This window comes from Penaeus monodon, chromosome 6 (assembly GCF_015228065.2).
Source record: "Penaeus monodon isolate SGIC_2016 chromosome 6, NSTDA_Pmon_1, whole genome shotgun sequence".
NCBI classification, from domain to species: domain Eukaryota; kingdom Metazoa; phylum Arthropoda; class Malacostraca; order Decapoda; family Penaeidae; genus Penaeus; species Penaeus monodon.
The window spans coordinates 30552574-30575654 of NC_051391.1; positions in this window are offsets into that span (position 1 = coordinate 30552574).

The following is a 23081-nucleotide window of genomic DNA, read 5'->3' on the forward strand; positions in this document are numbered from 1 at the left end:
GACAAACCCGGTGGGCGGATCATCCTGTGGGAAATGAGTGGTGCAGTATAGCCGAGTTGGTGATCGTGGGTTTTAAGAAAAAAGGCCTCCACAGTTCAGGAGCAACGGGTTGGACACAAGGACCTGTTCAAAAAGGCATCAAGATGGATTCCAAAGCACAAGATAGCAAGGTTTCAAATGATAGTAAAAACTGGCGTATCAGGGCCCCCTTTAAAAAAATGTAGCTTGGTCCCCTTTTGCACAGTACCGGATCCCAAATATCTTGTTGAGAGATTTAGACCCCTGCTCCAGGCAATCTGGGCTACTGAACCCCGGTTGACAGCCTGGAAAAGGGGTTCCACTATGAGGATATAAAGTTCTCGTGCCTCGATGTCTCACCCTAAAACAGGGTAAAAAATTTTAACAGAATCTCCTAGCCGGCCCCCCAAAGCCGGTCTTGGTCTTGGTCCAGGAGACTCTAGCCCGGGGGCTTTGCTTTTATTTTTTTAAAGCATAAAAAGCCACCAAAGGGTTTCCAAAAAATTCAGAAGAATGCAACATCAGCAAACCCCAAGGTCTGTAACCTTTTATTGCCAGAGGAATTGGACAGTAGCTTACCCAGTCCAGCTATGCAAATGTTGAAAAGTGTTGGGCAAGAACAAGCCTTGCCTCACCCCCAATAAGAGGGAATAAATTTTACAGCCCCCCCATACACTTTACAGCACTTTCAGTACCGTTTTCAGTTGCTTATTAAACCAATAAACCTTGTTTAAAAAAACCCTCTAGCTTTTATTCCCGAAAAGATTTCAATGACAATATCAAATGCCTTTTGAGGTCGCTGCTCTACAGTGACTCGAAGTGTAGGATACGGTTTTTTGGAAATTTCCAGGAGTGAATCCAGATTTCCTGGCCCCCGGTGCCTCAGCAGGGTGGCTCTGATATGACCCAAGAAGGATGTGCATGAGAAACCCGCCTGGTATACCCAAAAAGTGGTAATGCCTCGGTGATTGCTGAGTTCCCCCCGACCCCTTTTCCCCTTCAGAGACGGATGACCCCCACCCCTCAGAGGTCAGGGGGGGCATGTACCGTTTGCCAGACGGCAGACAGGACTCCTGTGCCTCTTGCCCTAGGGTTTTCCCCCAGCCTTTAACAGTTAGCTGGGATGCCACAGATCCCTGTGTTACCACATGGAGATCAGCCCCCGACTTCAGTCGGGAGGAGGAAACCTCGTGAGGTGGGTCTGGCAATATATACACATATATATTTTAACCACAAACACACCACACACACAACACACACACACCACAAAACACCACAACAAACAAAAACACCCACACACACCCAACAAAAAAACACGGACCCACCCCTTCCCATTTAACCCCGCCCCGGCATTTTAAAAAAAAAAGGACCGTTAAATAAATAATAAAAAAATATCCCGAGAAACAAAAAAGGTTTGTGGGGGCACCCCCGGGAAAAAGTACCCTGAAAATTTCCTTAAAAGGAAAAAAACTTTAAAAACCAAAAAATCCTTTTAATAAATTTAAATTATAATAAAAAAATTAAAATATATATAAAATATGATTTATAAAAATATTAAATTAAAAAAAAAAAAAAAGGAAAAAGAAACGAACAGCAACAAACAAAACAAACACACCACCCCCAAAAAACCCCCAAAAAACCCCCAACCCCCACCGAAAAAAAAATTTCACTTAAAAAAAATGAACCAAAAAAATTTCAAAAGGAAAAAAAAAATTCCGTAAAGGGGTTTTAAAAATTTTTTTAAAAATTTCTGGGGGGCCCCCCCCCCCCCTTGGGGCCCATTTAAAAGGGAAACCCTTCCCTTTTGTATTTCCCCGAAATTAGGGGTGGCCCGGTTAAATGGGGCCCCCCTTTCGGGGGGGGATTGTTTGGGGGGGGAAAAAAAAGTTAAAAACCCCCCCCGGGAATCCCCTTCCCCCTTGGGGTAAACCCCCAGGGGGAAAAAAAACCCGGAAAAAAAATAAAAAAAACACCTTAGAAAAAAATGGGGGGGGGAAGTACCCCGTTTAGAGGAGCGGGAACCTTCCTTTGAAAAAGTTTAAAAAACCAAAAAACCTTTTTTAAATTAATTTTATAAATTTTTTAAATAATAATTATTTTTTAAAAAATTAATTTATTTTAATATATAAATATATATCCACACACACAAAAAAACACACCCCAAACCCCCAACCCCAAAACCCCACACACACACAACAACACACCAACCACCCCACACACACACCCAAAAACCACACACACACACAACCACACACCACACACCAACTTACACAATAGAACAAAATAAGACACAGTAAATGACAAAAGCGAAAAGGAAAAACAGTTACTAAAGGTATTGGGCAACGCCAAGTTAGTTTTCCCAAAGAGTGTGCCCTGAAGGCCCACCCTTCGTCTGCAGCACCTGTGCAGAGCATATTCAACTCAAAAAAAAAAAGGGGCCCTTAGGGATTTAATCTTTTTAAGCTATGGCTGCTGTATAAGTTGATTATAATAAAAAAGAATTCTATACTATATAGAAATATATTTAAAAAATATTGCGGGAAAAAAAAAAAAAAGAATACGAACATGAAGAAACATAAAAACAATTACTATTTTGGTATTTTTCCTCTGTAAAACTGTGTTTGAATGAATCCATTTGGGTTATATCCCTATTCCGGATTTTTACATCGTTACAAATGAGCTTTATAGATTTCATATGAAAAAATTTATCCGATATTTAGAGGAATTTAAAAAATTTTCAAAAAAAATTTTAACGGATTTTTTCCGAATGTTGGTAACAGACATAGTAACAAATGTTTTTTCCAAGGAAAGAACTCGCTTTTTCCAGCCTCTGGAAGTTAAGATTCACAGGCCCCAAAACAACAGTATGGAAGGCAGGAGACGAAATTTCTTGTGTTCAAAATCAGGCAGATATGAGAGGCATATGGGTTTTTGGTTACAATAAAGACATTGGTGCAATTGATAAAGAAAAACGTAAATTGATAGAGATTGGTTATTCGGGTTTTAACACTGAAAATAAAAGTTATATTTTTTTAAATAAATTAAAGAAAAAATTTTGGAAGTATGAAAAAGTTGCTTTTAAGTGCTTCAGGCAGATTTACCAACCCAAAATCAGGGAGGGGAAAATTATAAAAATTTACTTGCCCTTAGATTGCAGTGAAACATGATAATATATTTCATAAGAGAAATTTTGTCCTTTTTGATCTCGGTTTTCCTTATGAACTGGGTTTGATTAAGCAGGGGAAAGGGAAAAATCACCCTCACTGTAACAGCAGGGAGATCAGGAATTAATTACCAACGTCGTCTTTTAAAGCCATCATCAATGTAATCCCATGAACCTCATATTTTAAGGTAAGAAGATTAAACATGAAAGAAAACCCTACAATTACTGTGGCATGAAGATAAAAAAAAATTGGTTTTACACAGAAGGATGATGCCTGGGTTTTTTTACTATGGGTTTTTATTTAATTAACACGCGTAAAAGCACAACGACGCACACGCACGTAAATGGAGTCTGTGTGTATAAACACATGTATTCTTAATACATAATGAACCAACCAACCACAACACACACACACACCACCCCAAAAACACACAAAAACCACAACACACACACACCACCACCCCAAAAACACACCCCACAGGGGGTGTAATTTTAATGTTAATAAAATTATAAAAATAAAATAAAATAAAATAATAATATAACAAAAATAAATATTAATATATATTAATTTAAAAAATTAAATAATAATTAATAATATTTGTACAAAAATTTATAATATATTTAATATATATATATTATATATATAATTTTTTTTATTTTTAAAATTTTTATTATTTTTTTTCATCCATATGGACGATGTTTTTTTTTCTGTATAAATACTGCACGGTTTAGTGTGTGTTGTGGTGTGGCGTTTGTGGGTGTGTGTGTGAAGTGTTGTAATAATATATTATATTAAATTAACAATATATATATAATTTATATATAATATATATATATATAAAAATATTAATATAATTTAAATATATATATATATATATATATTGTGTGTGTGTTGTGTATGTGTGTTGTGTGTGTGGGGTGTGTGGGTGTGTGTGTGTGTGTTGGGTGTGTGTGTGGGGTGTGTGTTGTGTGTGTGGTGTGTGTGTGTTTGGGTGTGTGTGTGGGTTTTTGAGAGGTCGTGCGTAGGTGTTGGAGAAGGTGCCTCAAGTGAGACCCCGCTGAGCCGGGGTTTGAGGGGGGAGGATCAAAGGAAGGATGGTACCGAAAATAACCCCCATTTAATAATAAAAGAGGTCCTGGGGCAAAAAAGAAGGGTGAATAATATATATTATATATATTAATATATATATATTTAAAAAAAAAAAAAACCCCACACACACCACACACCCCACAAAAACACACACCAAAAAAACCCCCCAACACACACCAAACACACACAAAAAAAAAAAAAAAAAAAAAAAAAAAACACACACCACCACCCCAACACACACACACACACACAAAACACACACACACACACAAAAACACACACAAACAAAAAAACAAAAAAAAAAAAACAAAAAAAAATAATATATTAATAAAATTATTAAAATAAAATATATATATATATATAATATAGATATATATATGATAAATAAATGTGTGTGTGTGTGTATTCTTTACATTTGGGGAAACAAAATCATTATGAGAGGTTGTCGGGCAGTGTACCTTGCCTAAATGGATGTTTCCAAAGAACCGCATCCAGCGCGGCATTTAAAGCCAAGTTTACAGAAACAGATAATGTATTATCAGTTATATTAGTATTAAACATGGCAACAAGAATAAACAACAGGCAGTACTGCTTACACTAATTGTAATAAGTTATAAAAACAATAGACAAATGTGATATTTCGACGTGTAGGCCGACCCTTTTGTCTATTCTCATCGAAACGCTGAATTTTACATTGGAATATTTAGCCACACACAGTGCAGCCAATACGCTTGGAAATTTTAACTTGCGTGTATATTTTGCAAAATATTTCTTAGGTTAATACAGTGGAAGATGATCACAGCCGAACAGCACAATGCTTTCAGCCTTGTACAAAACACTCCACACACACACACACACACACACACACACACACACACACACACACACCACACACACACACACACACACACAAAACAAACAAAAATACAAGCATAGATAATAGAATGATAAATAATAGATATATAAATAGATAGATATAAAAATATAGTACACACGTACCCCATACACATTACCACACCAACCACAAAAATAATATTATATAAAATTTATATATATATACATATAATAATAATATATAATAATTTATAAAATTTAAATAATAATATATAATATAGATACAAAAAACAATAAAAATAATACTAATATATATATAATTATAAAAAAAAATTAAAAAAATTAAAAAAAAAAAAAAAAAAAAAAAAAAAAAAAAAAAAAAATAATATTTTAAAAAATATTTTAATATTTTTATATTTATTTTTTCAAAAATATAAAATATTTTAAAATTTTTTTTTTTTTGGGGTTAGTCTTACTTAGAAAAATTTAGTGAGGCCTCCCCCGTTTGCATGTATTCAGTCCATGCATGATGGGGCAAACAAAAAAATTTCAATTCCGGTTGTTTTACTAGGAAAAACCCCCAAAAAAAACGAAAAGGAAAAAAAAAAAATTTGTTTTTAAAAAAAAATATAAAAATTTTAAACCAGGGGCCCATTTTTTGGAATGGGTTTTTATCTAAATTTAAGGGGACCCCTTATCGCCTTAAAAAAAAAAGAAAGGGTTTTGCCCCCGGGGGTTTCGGCCCAAAAAGTTAAATTTAATGCCCCCCAACCCAGGGACTTTTATAAAAAAAATTTTTTCTTTAAGGTGCGGTGTGTTTTGGGAACGGGGGGGATCCAGGGGGGGCAGCCTGTTACCATAGTAACTTTAAATCTCCTTTTAAAAAACAAAAAAAAAGCCCCCAAAACACACTATGTATATATACACTTTATAGGGTTAATTTTTCCCCTATTTAATTTATCATCATCTATGTAAATACACATACATATTTTACATTTTCATACATACATATACATGCTGAAAGGTGGGGAATCATTTATATATACATTAAAACACCACACACCCCACACACCCCCCACACACACCACACAAAAATATACATGCCATATATATTTAATATATTTTAAAATATTTTTAAAATATATTATATATATATATATATATATATATTTTATAATTAATTTTTTACGCAGCCCCGCCCCCGTCTCTCTGCTCCCAAACCCCCGGGGCCCCAGGTAGGCGGGGACAGCGTGCTATCCAGGGGGGTCGGGGAAACACTAAACCCAGCTCCAAGAGCCCCCGAACCCAAAGACCCCAAAAACACCAGGAGGGGGAAAAAAAAACGCCAAGGGGCGAGGGGGGGGAAAGAAAGAAAACCCAAAAAAGGGAAGTCTTTCCTTTATTTACACAATTTATTTCCCTTACATTTTTTATGGCACAATACGGGGGGGGAAGGAAAACCAGCATTTTCCCACAGCACAATACAGTTTAAAACCCAGGGCAACAAAAAGGGTTTTAAATCTCGGGTCACAAGGGCCCACCCCGAGGTTTTTCCACAGGCGCAGCCCCCAAACCCCCTTTGGTTTTCCCCCCTTGGACCCTTTGGGGCCCAGGTTTTAAACACAGGGCCCAGGTATCCTTTTTTTAAACACATTTTTTCGCACAGGGGAAAAAAGGCCCCAAAACTGGGGGTAGCACTACCCCCCCCCTATAAAGGGCAGAGGAAAACCCGCCCTGTCTGACTACCAAAAACCTGAAAAAAAACTACAAAAAAATTTAAAAAAAATTAGCCTCAGGAAACAAAAAAAATTTTTTCACCCAAAGCTTGGCTTTCTTCGCTCTCCCCGGGGCCCGCTCTGGAGGGAGGTGTGGGGCCGGCGGGGTTTAGATTGGAAATGGTGGCACCCCCAGAGTGGAACCCTGTCCCAAGCCCTGGCTCTTTTGGCACCTTTTAGGGTCTGTTTGGCATCGCCCTCACCGCCCAAAAATGCTCGTCCCACCCTCGGCCCGCGTTCCCACTCCCCCATCCCCGCTACTGGGGCTTTTTTTCATCTTTTTTTTTTTCACCATGGCCCCAGGAGTAGTTCCGGGGCCCAGGGGAAACCGCCACCCGTGGGCCCCAAAAAATTCCTCAAGGAAGTAAGGGCCCAACGGCCCCCACCCCCAAAACCCAAAACCCCCTCGCTCCCCGACGCCCTCTCTGGGCGCCCCAAACTTCCTCACAAGTGCCCATTTTGCCCCCGCTGGCCACCTTCGGGCCTATCGGGGGGAAAGTTAGTCCCAAAACATTTGAAACAAACCCTTCCCCGGCCAAAAAAGGGCTTCCCCAACCGCACCCCCCATCACCCCAGCGCAGGTTTTTTTTTGGCTCCACGGGGCCCCTTTCTACCCCAACTTTAATCACTCTTGCCATCGACCCCGGTTCTAGACTCGGGCCCGGGGGAAAAGGTTTCCCAGTCGCTCACCCGTAATACCCCCCTGCACACACAAACCTCTGGAAGCAAGGGGGGCAATTTTTCACCCGTGCCCCCCTCACCAGTTTTCCGCCCAAAGGGTTTCCGACAAAACGCCTTACTCCCCGGCCCGGGTTAGTAAAGGGCCCAGCAAGCAGTCCCTCGTCCAGATCGGCCACTTTTCCCACCGGCAGCCGTTTTGAACCGTGCGGGGCCCACCCCAAAAATCCCGACCCTTAAAGGGCCCCCCTTTAAAGTCCCACACAATCCCCCCGTGACAAAACACAGCCCTTTTGGGGAAAAATCTGGAAGCCCCCTTTAGTGGCCAACTATCAGGCCCGCACTGGGTCTTCTCAGCCCCGGGTGCCCAAATGCCCAGGGGGGCCAGGGTTTTCCCCATTATTGAGCCCCCCCACCTGCCTCGTCCTGGTTCGAGGGCCCAACCCCCTTAACCCCCCCCCCGTGGGCCCCCCGGGAACCGGGGGCCCGGGCGGGGTTTTCCCCGGGCCCCCTTCCCCCCAAAGCCGTCCGGTTTTCCCCCCTTGTACCATTTCCTACCCTTTAGGCCCTTTTGCATCGGATGGTGCCCAACCCCCCACAGCCCTTTGCAGAAATTGCGGGAAGGGCATCAAAATCCGCCCCGGTTGGGGAAGACGGGTTCTCCGCTCCCTCTGACACAAACTACGCTGTCCCCCTCCCTCTCCCACCCCCAAAACACAACCCTTTGGAAAAGGGGTTCCCCGGGTAAACCGTCTTCAATGCATTTTTTTTTCCATTAGCCTTCCGGCCCCGGAGGCAGGGCCCCCCCGGGGTGAAAAGCGGGGCCCTAGGCCACTGGTTCCCTTCGGGGAAGGGTTTTTGAACCCCCAAAGGGGCCCTCGCCGGGCGCCCCCTGCAGGTCCTCAGGGGGGGCCCCCTGCTTTACGTTAGATTTGCAGCGCTGGGTCCTGAAAGCTTTAAACCCAAAAAAGGAAATCAGGGGCCCCAGGGCCCGTTTCATTTTCTTTCCGCAGCCCCCAGGGTACGACCTCCTTCCCAAAGCCCCTCCACCCTGGGGCCAGTGGGACGGGTCTCCCACGCTACGAGCCCGCTTCTTCAAGTGGGCCCAAATCAAACCTCGGCCTGGTGGGGGTCCCCCGAAACGGCCGTTTAAAAAGCCTCTCCCCACGCTGGTTTTTTAAAAGGGCCTGTTGGGTTGGGGGGGCAGACCCCCCAAACCCATTTCCCACCGGGGGCCCCCTTAGCGCTGTTACCAGCCCCCGGGGGCCCTTTCTCTTCCGGTCCAGGCCCTGGGCAGATGCCAGCATTTCAAATTGGGCAAAAATATGCCTCCCCGGCCACCTTCCCCTCGTACCCCAGCTGGGGTTTCGCCTCCCAGAAATGTTGGGGGGGCCCAGGGGCTGCGGGGGGGAGAACGGTGCCTTTAACCCAACACACCTGGGGGGGAGGAAGGGGGGAGGGAGGCCAAAGAGGGGGTTTACCGGGGGCCGAGTTTGGGCCCCCACCCATATCCAAGGGAGCGGGTTTTTCCCATGGGGCCCCCCGCCCTTTTGCAGCGACCACTGGGTGCGACAGACGCGCTGGGGAGGCCCGGGGGTTTTCCCGCCCCGACCCCCGGCAGACCCCAGAAAACTGACAATCTGTGGCCCTCTGTTTCCAGAACCTCGTTTTGCCCTTTTTCTGCTTTTCCCAAAGTTACTACCCCGGTTTTACCCGCCCCCCCCTTTCCCCCTTTTACTTCCTCCCTCAGGCCCGAACCTCGCCCTTTCAGAGTCGCACCTCCTCCATCAGTTCACTCTTTTAGCTGTTTTTAGGGCCTTTTCGGGTTTTTTTTTACTGTGAAATTTCCATCTTCCCAGATGCCAAAATTTTCTGTAGCCCTCAAAAAGTTGGCAGAACGGGTTTCCTTTTTCCTTTTCCCTTTCCTGGGATCTCAAAGAAAAGGTGCCCTGCTTTGCGTGCCCTCCCCGTGCCTGCTCTTTGCCCTTTGTTTCCCCTTTCCCCCCCCAACCATCCCAGGGATGAAAGGCCTTTCCAACCCTCACCCCCCGTGCCTGCCTCAGTCATAGCTCCTCTCCCTAAAGGCTGCCCCCATCTTTTTGGGGAACATGATAAATCGGCGCTTCCCACTGACAAATATCACAAATCCCACTCCTGACACCATTTGTTACGCCGACCGCCTCCCGGGCCCAAAACACCCCGGCCCCGGAAGGGGGAAAAGAAATGGGGATGGGAACCAAAAGGGGGGTGAACCTGAAAAGTTTTCCAAACACAAAAACCCGACACCAAGCACCCCAAAAAGGGGGGAAAACCGCCAATGGCACCCGGGGACAATAAAAACAAAAAACAGGGCCAACACAAGGGTTTTTCCCCGGGTCACCAAGGCCCAAACAGGGGGGCCACAGGAACAGCCCCAACGCCCTTTCCGGGCCCCGGGTTTTCCGGGCCGGGGAACCCAAATTTCACGGGGCCCCAAGGTCCCTTGTTCCTGCCCCCGGTCACCTTTTCATCGTTTCCCAGGGTTTCCCCCGAACAAAGGCCCCCGGGGGCAAAAATTTAATTAAAATTTTAAAAAAAACCCCCCCTTTTAAAAATATATTATATAAAAAATATATAGATTTTAAAAATATAAAAAAAAAAAAAAAAAAAAAAACCCCACCACACACAACACACACACCAATATATATGTATATATTAGTATATTATATATATAATAAAAATAAAAATTTATATATAAAATAGGGCCCACACACACACACACACACACACACACACACACACCACACACACACACAAAATATAATTTTATAATTAAAAATATATATATATATATATTTTATCCCATAAATATATATATGATTTATATATATATATATGTTTTTTTTTTGTATTTTTTTTTTCTTATATTATATTTTTTTTAATTTTTATAATTATAAAAAATTTTAATTACGTGTAAATATGATGTGTGGGGGTGGGTGTTTTGGTGGGGTTTTTTGGGTTGTTATTGTTTCTTTTATTTCTTTTCCTTTTTGCCTGGGGAAAAAAAAAAGTGGGGGTTTGACGCAACAACTGGGGAACCTCTTTTGCATGTGCGGGAACGGCCGTTTTTTGTTTGTTTGGGGCCCCCCGGCGGGCCTTTTAATTTTTGGGGTTCTTTTTTCCGGGTTTTTTGATCCTTTCCCTTTGGGGGCCTGGAAGGGGGAAAAAGGGGGGGACCCAAAGGGTCGCGCCCCCACGGAAAGGGCCTTTCAGTCGTGGGAGCCCTTTTTCCCGGGTGTTTTCTTGGGTTTGGCCCTTTCCCCCTCCCCCCGGCCCGGGGGTGTATAAGGCCCGAGGTTTTGGTCGTTTTGGGTTTGGGTTAAAGGGGGTTTCTTTTAAACCCCGTTTTAACCAGTAGTTATTTTAGGCCCCCACCAAAAGGGGGGGGGTGGGGTTTTTCCTAGGGGTTATTTTAGGATTTCCCCTTTATTTCCCCCCCCCGGAACTCGGGCCGGGTGGAAGAAAAAAAAAAAAATGGTTTTTGGGTTAGGTTAAGGTTATTAACATGATTAAAGACATGATATTAGTAACCAGAAACTCCCTTAGCTTTAATCCACAGAACAGTTTTGGCATGCCTCGAATGTACCGGGGAGCCTTTTTTTTCCCGATTTTTGGGTTTTAGCCATACCTTTTTCATTTAAATCAAAATTTGTTAATACATTTTACTTTGGGTTTTCTCGTCCTTTTGTCTTTCCAAAATTCATAGGATTTAAAACTGGGGCTGTTTCTAGACCAGTCAAGCATTCTAATACCATGTTATCAAATGATTTTAATTTTTTTTGCTGTGTTTTGGGGGAGTTTCCTATGGCATGAAAATGCAGTGATTATCTGGGAACCACTCACAAAATTTTGGGGCAGCAAAACGCTCATTTATGTCACGATATCCAAATTGACTTAAAATTTCCCCCACAAAACCCCCTAAACTTCCAGAACCCTGCAAAAAGATCAAAAACAAAACACCCAAATCTTGACTCTCTGGCAGTCGGGGTGGTCTTTCTCTAAGCGGGGTCCCCTGAACTCTATCCCCCACAAAGAAATTTTTTTTAATCTCCTTTTTAACCCCACAGAACATCATTTGATGTAATTTTTTTGTAACTAACATTTTTTTTCCCTTTTTGCCCTATGTAATTTACTAAATTACGTTTTTAGCCACTTAAAAAGTAGTCAAAGGAAGCTTTTAAATGAAATCTACCTTTAAAACCCCCTTTTTTCCCTTTTTATCCAACGTTTCTTCCTCGGGTTTGGGTTTCGGTTAATCTTGGCACCTTAGTTTGGGCTCCACGCACGGTTCATGTCTTTAAATTTTTCCGAAGGGGGAAGGGTTACAAATCGAGCCCCTGTTTTTTTTCCATTCTAGCCAGAAAGCTTGGATACTTTTAGTTAAAAACTTTTTTAACCATATTTAAAAGCTTTCTGTTGTTAGGAAAGGATGCAGGCTTTCTTTCCCCCTTTTTTTTTGTTTGGGGCTGTTTTCCAAAAAACCATCTATTTTTTTTTATAATTGGAAACAACCCCCCTTCCCTTTGGGGAAATTTTTCCCCTGGCTTAGAGAAATTTTTAGAAAAACAATTTCAACCAGAAAATTATTTTTCTTTTAAATTTTTTTTAAAAAAAAAAAATTTTAATAATATTTTTTTTAAAAAAAAATTTTAAAAAAATTTTATTTTTTTTTTTTTTTTAAAAAATTTTTTTTTTTTAAAAAAACCCCCCCCCCCCGTTTTTGGGTTTTGTCCCTCCCCTAATAAAAAAACAATCGTTTGGGGTTTAATGAAAATTTTCCCACTTTTTTGGGGTTTGTTTTTATAAAACCCCAAAAAAGTTTTTTGGGGGTTTTTTTACTTTTTCTTAATTTTAAAAAAAATTTTTCTTTTTTGGTTTTTAAAAAAAAAAAAAAAAAAAAAAAAAAAAAAAAAAAAAAAAAAAAAAAAAAATTTTTCCAAAAAAATTTTTTTTTTTTTTTTTCCCCCCCCCCAATTTTTTTTCCCCCCTTAATTTTTAACTGTCCATGAAATTTAAAAAAGAAAAAAAAAAAAAAAAAAAAAAAACCCCCCAAAATTTAAAAAAGGTATTTTGGAAAAAAAATTTTTTGGTATGTTTTTTTTCCCCAAATTTTTTTTCTTAATATTTTCCCAAAAAAAAAAAAAAGCCCCCTTTTTTTCCCCCCCCCTTTTCGGACCAAATTTTATTCATTTTGGTTTTAAAAAGGGGAAAAAAAAATTAGGCTTTTTTTGATTTTGGGAATGGTGACTCACTTTTTTTATGACCATTTGGCAATTTTCTTTTTTTTTTTTAATGTTTAAACCCGGGACCAAAAACCCTGTTTTTTCTACTTTCTCCAAGCAAAATAAAAAATGAACCCTTCTGAGAGGGGGTTTGTTTGTCCGTTCCCCCCCCTTTTTACGGGTCCCCCCCTTGGGGCCCGACTTTGTGTTTTTTTTTTTTAAAAATTCATTTTCCCAAAACTTTAAAGGGGGTTTTTTTAAATTAAATTTTTAAAAATTTTATTTAGCTTGATCCCCAAACATATTAATTAAGTTTACGTTTCCAAAAAATTTTTTATTTTTTGGGGAAAATTTTTTTCCTGCATCTGCCCTTTCGGTGGGTTTTTTAATTTCCCCCGTAAACCGGGTCAGGCCCCTTGTTGGGCCCTTTATTATTATTTTTATATTTTAATTATTTTGTTTTTTATTATTTATTTTTTATTATTTTTTTTTATTATTTTATTATATTAAATTATTAATTTTTATTATCATTAATTATCATCATTATATTATCATCATTATCATATTATTTTCAGTATCAAATCATCATATTTTAATATTAAAAAAAGTTTCCCAAACCATTTTTTTTCAATTTTTGGTTTACATTCCTTTTTTTCCAACCCTCTCGCTTCTTCATCGGCATCTGTGTTTAGTTTTTGCAATGGCTTGACTCAAGGCAAATATTGTAGATCCGAAAAACGCATTTGCTAATTTTCTTTTTTTTCTCTTACACGTTTGGCGTTTTAGACCTGAGCCTATGACCCCTGGCCTCTGACTCATCCGACCTCTCTCAAAAATCCCTGTAAAAGTGCTAAAAGATAGAGCTTGAGACGGAAGACTTTTTAGTTTTTCTGTTGCAGGTAATCATTTAAAGTTAACTGAATCAATAAACTGATTTTTAAACGGAACCCTTCAGTAAATTTTTTAGACGGAAAAAAATACAATAAGATTACTGGGGAAAAGTAAAAATAAAGTTTGGGAGGCCCTATTTAAAGCAAGGAAATTTAAAAAAACTCGTTTTGACAATTTTTCAATCAGTAAAAGTTTTGATAAAACCCAAACATCATGGTTTAAAAAAAATTACTGTTCCATTAAAAGTGTTCTGGGTTTTATCCATAAAAAAAAAAGTTGAAAAATTTTTTTTAAAAATCATCAATTACTTTTACTAATTTTTTATGTTAATCTGTTTTTTGTTAGTAAACTTCTTCTAGTAAAACCCTTTTATGATCACACATTGGGAAATAAATCATAGATTAAAAAGGAAAATGAAAAAAAGAAAACGCATCCCGACAAGAAAAAAACAACAGCTCCTGTAAAAACCCCAAAAACACACACATGCCTAGGGGCCCTCCGCCCTGAAAAAAATACAGGGTTTTCAGTCTATAAAAACTAAGCAATACACACATTTCATATCCGTAAAAAACAAATAGGCCCTACAAACCCCACCTTCACACAACCAACCCCACCACAAAACACAACACACACAAACCCCACAAAAACACCACCCCAAACCCCAAACAAATTTTTAAAATATGTGTTTCGTGTGTGTGGTGTGGGGGCAAATGTTTTGTGTGGTTTTTGGGGTGGGGCAAATGTGTGTGTGGGGGTTTTTGTGTTGTGGGGGTGTGGTGTGTGTGGGGGTGTTTGTTTTGTGGGGTGTTGGTGTGTGGGGTTTTTGGGTTTTTTTTTTCTAAAGAAGTTTAAACAAACCCCAAAAAACAAAATGTAAGACAATGCCCAAAAAAAGGTAAAACCGGTTTTTACATATTAAAAACATAACCAAAATACATGCATATATATTAAAATAATTTTATATATAATAAAATTTTATATTTTTATATATAATATATAATATATTAATAAAAACACACACACAACACCACCACACACACCCACACACACAACACCCCACCCCAAAACAAAAAAAAAAAAAAAACAAAAAAAAAAAAAAAACAAACATATAAAAATATATATACTATATAAGTATATATATTCAATTTTATTATATATTATAATTAATATATATATATATATATATTTTTTTTTTTTTTTTTTAAATAAAATTTAATATATTATATATAATATTATATATAAATATAATATATAAAAAAAAAAACAAAAAAATTATAATATTGCTTAAAATATATAAAATTTTGGTTTTTTTTAAAATTTATAAATATAAAAATAAAAATATAATATTATATATATATATAATATATTATATAATAATACTAATAATATACAACAACACAACAGAGTAGTTATGTTTTGATAATTAGTTATATTATAAAATATATATTAAATATTATTTTATATATATATATAATATTATTTTTATATATATATAATTTTCATATTATATTATAATATTTTAAAATATATATAATATATTTATATATATTTATAATGTAACCCCCACAAACAACCACACCCCACCCACACGCCGGCACCACACAACCACCAAAACACACACACACACACACACACACACACATACACACCCCCCCCCCCCACACACCCCACCAACACAACACAACACACTTTAAATATATATATATATATAATATATATAATGTATATATATTATAATATTTATATATATATATTATAATATTATAATATATATAATATATATAATTTTATGGATTATATAAAATTATATTTTTTTTTTGGTGGTGGTGTGTGTGGGGTGTTGGTGTGTGGTGTGTGGTGTGTGTGTGTGTTTTGTGGTATAGACGTAAAAAACCTATTATATATAAAAAAAAAAACCAAAAAAAAAAAAAAAAAAAAAAAACAAAAAAATATATTTTTATATATATAATATATATATATATATATATAAAATATATATAATATACATTAAAAAAAAAGAAGAAAAGTTTGGAAAAGAGGGGCCTACGCCCTAAAATGGTTTTTATGAGATATGATAATATAATATTAATATAAATTTAATATAATAAAAAATATATATATATATAAAATTTTAAATTTTTTTATTTTTTGGTGTGTGTGTGGGTTTTAAAAAATAATAAATATAAAATATATATAATTATTATTATTATTATAATTATATAAAAATTTTAATGTGGGTGTGGGGGGGTTTTTTTTTTTTTTTTTTTTTTTTTTTTTTTTTGTGGGGTTTTTTTGTTTTTTTTTTTTTTTTTTTTTTTTTTTTTTTTAAAATTTTTTGGGTGGGGTGTGTGTGGGGTGTGTGTTTTTTTGTTTTGGGGGTTTTTTTTTTATTTTTTAAATAAAAAAGTATAATATTTGATATATATATATATTATTATATATATAAAATTTATTAATAAAATATAAAATTTTATATTATATATTATATATATTTTAAATTATATATGTAATATATAGAAGAAATAATAAAGAAAGATAGATAGAAGATAATAAGAGAAGAGAGGGGGAGAGAGAGTAAAAACAGTACAAGAAAACCACAGAGGCAGAAAAACGGGGGCCATTTTAATGAAAAAAGCTAAAATCGGAGTAAAAGTCATTACATATCCACCCCTTTGCAATTGTAAAGTGCAGGCACAGAGTATTATATCAGGTATGAAAAATTGATGCTTTTTTTTGTTTTATTTGTTTGTTTTGCGATACTTTGCTTGTGCCGCCGATTTTTCAACAAACTAAACCCAGGAGATTAAAAACCTTTGGAAACCACCTTTTTTATTCCCCAAGAAAAAAACGAGCCCAATGAGAAAAGCTAAAAATATATTTTTCCTTTTCCTTGGTACTGATAAATGCAAATTGCTTCAAAAGTTTCATTTCAAAACATTTTTGCAACGTCTCCAAACAACCCCTTGCAGATCCCGCTGCACAACTCAAATTTTTTGCCAGGGGTTTGAGAAGAATTCATGAACGCCTGAGGATAAAACCCCCTGTTTTAAATCCCGTTTCGGCTCAACAACTCAAAAAACTTAAGCGGGAAAAGGGGGACTTTAATCTCTTTAGTGTCAGATTTCCCGTTCTCCAGAATCCCATTTGTGAAGGATTATCCTTTGTAAACCCCTTAATCCCAATTGTTAATCCAGCAGTCAACCTTCCACGCACGGAGGCCAATCCTCACTTGTACACGTGTTTCCGCCACTTGTGAAAGCTTTTCGATCTTGGCTGCTGTGGTGCTGCGGTGTTGGAATGAAGTTATTCGTTTTAATGAAAGTAATAGTAGTTACTATCATTCTGCTTATTATTATCATAATTGTAATTGTTGTTATCAGGGTTATTAATACTCTTATCTATTCTTATTCTTATGATTACTATTATCAATTTTATCATTATCTTATTATTATATTATTATATTATTATATTATTATTATATCATTATTATATTATATATTATTATTATTATTATATTATTGTTATATTATCAATAATAATAATAATAATAATAAAAATAATAATAATTATTATTATTATCATTATTATTGTTACTACTACATTTATTATTTATTATTATTATTATATTATTATTATTATTATGTACTCTACTATAATTATTATTAGATTACATCTATATTATTATTATTATTGTTATTATTATTATTATTAATACTATTAATTCATTCTTTATTCTATACTAATATTATATCATCATATATCTCATTATTATCATTTAACTATTATTATTATTCTTGACTTTATTATTATTATCGTTATTATTTTATTATTTGCATTATCATCATTATTTATATCTGCTATACAACTATATATCATCAATTAACAATAATACTATCCTTATTATTATATAAGACTTATAATACTGATATAGTATTATCAGGATCTTAATCATCATACTAAACTTAATAATAATAATAATAATATAATATAAGATAATCAGTAATGATGATAATAAAATAATAAATAATATATAATAATACTAATATAATAATAATAGTACTAATAATAATAATTATATAACTATAATGATGAAATAATATAGAATATGATATAATATATTATAATGATTATATTATACTGTATTATTGTGATGCTTTGATTATTAGCAATATTGTCATTATTATTATTAATATTGCTATTTTTATTATTATTATCATTATTATTATTATTATTATTATTGTTATTATTATTGTTATTATTCTTATTCTTAGTATCATTATCATTGTTATCATTAGTATTGTTATTGCTATTATTGTAATCATTACCATTAAAATTTATTGTTACTATATCATCATCAGCATTGAAAATTGTTTTTATCATTATTATTATTATTATTATTATTATTATTATTTTATTATTATTATTATTATTATTATAATTATTATTATTACTATTGTTATTTATCAATATCATCATTATTATTATCAATATCATTATTATTATTATTATTATTATTATTATCATTATTATTATTATTATTATCATTATTATTATTATTATTATCATTATTATTATTGATTATTATTATTATTATTATTATTATTATTATTATTATTATTATTATTATCATTATTATCATTATCATTATTATTACTATCGTTGTTATTATTATTATTATTATAATTATCATTCTCTCATAGTAATAACAATAATAAAGATGATAATAATGACAATAATAATAATAATCATTCTTCTTCTTCTTATTATTATTAATACTATTAATAGCATTATACTTATCATTATCTTTATGATTATCTTTATTGTCACTATTATAATTGTTATTGTTATCAGCATTTTCAGTATTATTATTATTGTTTTTTATTAGTATTGTTATTACTATTATTATGATCCTTTTCATTACTGTTATTTTAGCTATTATCATCATTAATATTAACATTATTTTTTTTTATTTTTGTTATGATTATTATTATTGTTATTATTGTTATCATTATTATTATTATTATTATTATTATTATTATTATTATTATTATTATTATTATTATTATCATTATTATTATTATTGATGTTATTATCGTTATCATTATTATTTTCTTATAATAATAGCAATAATATGATAATAATAACAATGATAACAATAATGATAATAACAGAACAACAAGAACAACAACAAAAACAACAATAACAACAACAACAACAACAATAATAATAATAATAATAATAACAATAATAATAATAATAATAATAATAATACTAGTACTAAATACATCAATAATATTCATTGTCATTATTATTATTATTATTATTATAATTATTATTATTATATTAATAGCACCACTATTACTTTATTATCTTTATTATTACCATTATTGTTACTATTATAATAATAATAATAATTATTATTACTATTATCATTATTACCATTGGTATAATTTTCTATTATTATTTCCTATATTATTATTTTCTTTTATTTCTTTTCCATTGTTGTCAGTCCTATAATTATCTTCATTCTTCATCATTATCCTCATCACTATCATTATTACTGTCATTCTATCCATTCATTACCATTTTCATTCTTATTCTTATTATCATCAGTATTCTATCATGATCATTATCATTATTATTATCATCATCCTTAGTGCTATCATTATCATTACCATTATTGTTATTACTATCATTGTTATCAAATCATTATCCTCATTATGTCTTTATTATCATCACCATTATTATTATCATTATCATTATTATTATTATTATTATCCTTATTATTATTGTTATTATTATTATTATTATTATTATTATTAATTTATTATTATTATTATTATTACTATTAATATTATATCATCATCATCATCATCATCATCATCATCATCATCATCATCATCATCATCATCATCATCATCATTACCATTACTATCATTACCATTATTTTTTATTGCTATCATAATTGTTGTTACCTCTGTTATCATTACTATTACTATTATTATTATCATTGTTTTTGTTGTTTTTGATAGTGCTCTTTTGTTGTTGACGTCAGTAATACTAGACTCATTATTATAATTACAGTGGTGATGGTGATGATGAAGATGACTATACTAGCGATAATGAAGATAAGCGTGAAAAACAAATACTTTTGTCAAGAAGAAGAAGAGTTAAAAAAAAGACTGGCAACCGTAAAATCTTTGTTTCTGAGTATTTTTTCAGCCAATAAAATCGTTTTAGATAATATTTACGGTGAATAAGTCAACGGTCTTGAAACCCCTGTTTCACTACAAAGACAAAAGTTTCTCCACGTACCTTTTTGACTCTCAGTCCACCATTTCAAGTTTCTTACATGAGGTTTGTTTCCTTATACGAGTTGCATTTTATCCTTTCTATCTTGACATGTTCTCCTTCGCTATATATTCGGCCATTTTGCTATTCCTCATTAGTTTGTAGTCTTCTTATTGGCAACATGTTCAAGTTCCTAAAGCCGAACAAAATTGATTGAAACAGATGATGGGAAAAGTATGAATAAAGCCTCATGACCTTAATATGTACGGAATACATTGTCAGTCTATACCTTTCTCGATATTCCAAAGATGAACACAGGAATTTCTTTTAGTCCCGGGCAAATTTTTAAGCCTTTTTTTTTTTTTTTTTTTTTTTTTTTTTTTAGAATAAGGACCAAGAAAGTAGCATATGTGTCTATTAAGAGAAGATCAGTGTCACCATTCTCAGAACTTGCCTGTGAGATCACATCACTAAAGTCCCTTCTCATTAGTCTCTCTTCCACTGAAATTATAACTTTTTCACATTTAAAGGAAACGATGTAGATTTTACATTAACCATTCTAGTCTTCGAATCATCATCGATGAAACTGTGACATTCCTTCTCACCTCCTCTATCTTTCCTTTCTTCCTAAAAAAGACTGGAACATGACATTGCTTTTTCTTCTCGTGTATTAACAGACAATAACCATTGCATAAATTTATATGACAAGATGAATCTTACAATGTGCAATACACTCCATTTACGCACTGTTTTGTTGTCTCTCATACAAAGGTATTTTCTCATGTATCTCTATAGACATCAATATATCATTAAGTTCACACAATGGATCAAACAAAAGGGACGCTACCCTGCTCCGTTTTCTTTTATTTATGATGAAAGCTCGACTGCTGTGAAAACAATACTAATTCTGGTTTTACAGTTATACAGAAAGGCAAACAATGAGAGAAAATGCACTGACGTAGGGAAAGGAGAATCTAGTTTCTTGGAATTTCGAGAACAGAATTTAGATGCAATTCCGAGGACCGATTCTTTTATATTTAATGCCCACATGGATGTTTGATATCATAAATTATAAATTTGGTTTTAGCAAAGGGAAGGTACCTTTAGTATTACAAATAATGTTATCGTAAAACTCAGTCTTGCAATTTATCAGTATGGCTTTATGGCTTTATAAGTATATTCGCTGAAAGCAGAATTCTGATGATAACACCGGTTTTGCACTGTCAGTCACTCGTAATGAGAAAAAAGAAACAGAAAATAATGCAGGATAAGATTTTTTTTGCATTTCTTAACATTTGCTTTCTTTTTTTTTTCTTTGCAATCGGCATAATCAAAGCGATATCGAATCCCCTCCAACCCTCTTCCGTCACGTGACAGGAACAGAAGGTATATAAGCCCTTCTGCACCGGCCCTCGTTTCGTGTCGAGCGAGTCATCCCTGAGGTAAGTCGTTGCCGTGGGACCGTTGCGGAATGGCGCTGTTCCTTGGGACATTTATCTGATCTGTCTCAAGTATCTTTCCTTTTACAGAAACGTAAGAATATTCTTTTTGTTTTTCTTTCGTTTAGCTGGGGAATGATTTTTTTTCTGTAGTGAAAGGAAAGGATTAGTGTAAGTGAGGGGTGAGGTGGCTGAAAAGTCAAGGTCATAGATAAATAGCCATTATTTCTTGAAGGAATTTCATTTACAGAAGAAGACGGAAAATATATGAATATTTGCCATATCCACTCTGTAGTACCCCGATTTGCCTTCTCTTTCTCTATTTTGTTATAAGTTGATGCCTAATATTTATGTTTACATGTGCCTAAAGTTATATACAATATTTGTATTGCTTCACGCCTCTTCATTATTTTTTCTAAGATGAATTGCCAGTTTCTCCCTCCTGATTGGACGGAGTAAAGTCACTTATTTTGTGAAATTTTTGTGTCTTTGGGATCAGGTTTCCTACTTTGTACACTACGTCTGTGATTTTCGTTTCTCTAATTTTGTTTTCCCGTTCTTATTTTTAATAATAAAAAAAATTCTATTGTAATTGTTGTTTCTTTAAAGTTTACAATACTTGGCAAAAGAAAGAAAATTTCCATTAATATGAAATTCAATTCTCAAACGACTCTAACCTGAAACTAAATTTAGAAGTTTGCCTGCAAACAAGGCACTACCGGTGATTCAACTAACGATGCATATTGACAACTTGGTGAAACGGCTGAGAAAAAAATGTGTGAGATCTTTAACCAAGTTTTCAATGCACAGAGATGATCGAAATTATTTTAAAAGAGTGTTAGTGTTTACCATGAAGTGAATCGTGTTACCTCTGAAAATGAAACGAGGAGGAGGATCGTTGATTGATCTTTTCATTCTTTCATGTGTGGATTAAGAATCTCAATGCTAGAGGCCTGTTCAGGTATCTCACAGCTCAGTTTCCTCTCCTTAGGCCGCCACGATGAAGGCTTCGGCTCTGTGTACGCTGCTGCCTGTGCGGTTTTCAGTGTGGGCGTCGCTGCTGCTGCCACTGCCGCCGTGTGAGCAAGCCTCTGCCGGCCAGGGGCTGCAAGCCTCCGCCTCCTGCTGGGGCTAAGCCTCTCCAGGGGCTTCCATGGCCGGAGGAGGTCGCGAAGCTCTACGTACATATTTATCTATCTATCTATTTTATATATATATATATATATATTATATATAATATATATAATATATATTATATTATGCATGCATATATATATATATATATATATATATATATATATATATATATATATACACACACACACACACACACACACACCACACACACACACACACACACACACACACACACATACACACACATACAACACACACACACACACACACACACACACACACACACACCACACACACCACACACACACACACACAACACACACACACACACACATACATATACATATACATAAATATACACACACATAATTATATATTATAATATTATATATAATATATAATATATATATATATATAATATATATATATATATATAATAATAGATAGATAGATAGTAGATAGATAGATAGATAGATAGATAGATATATGCATATGATATGTATG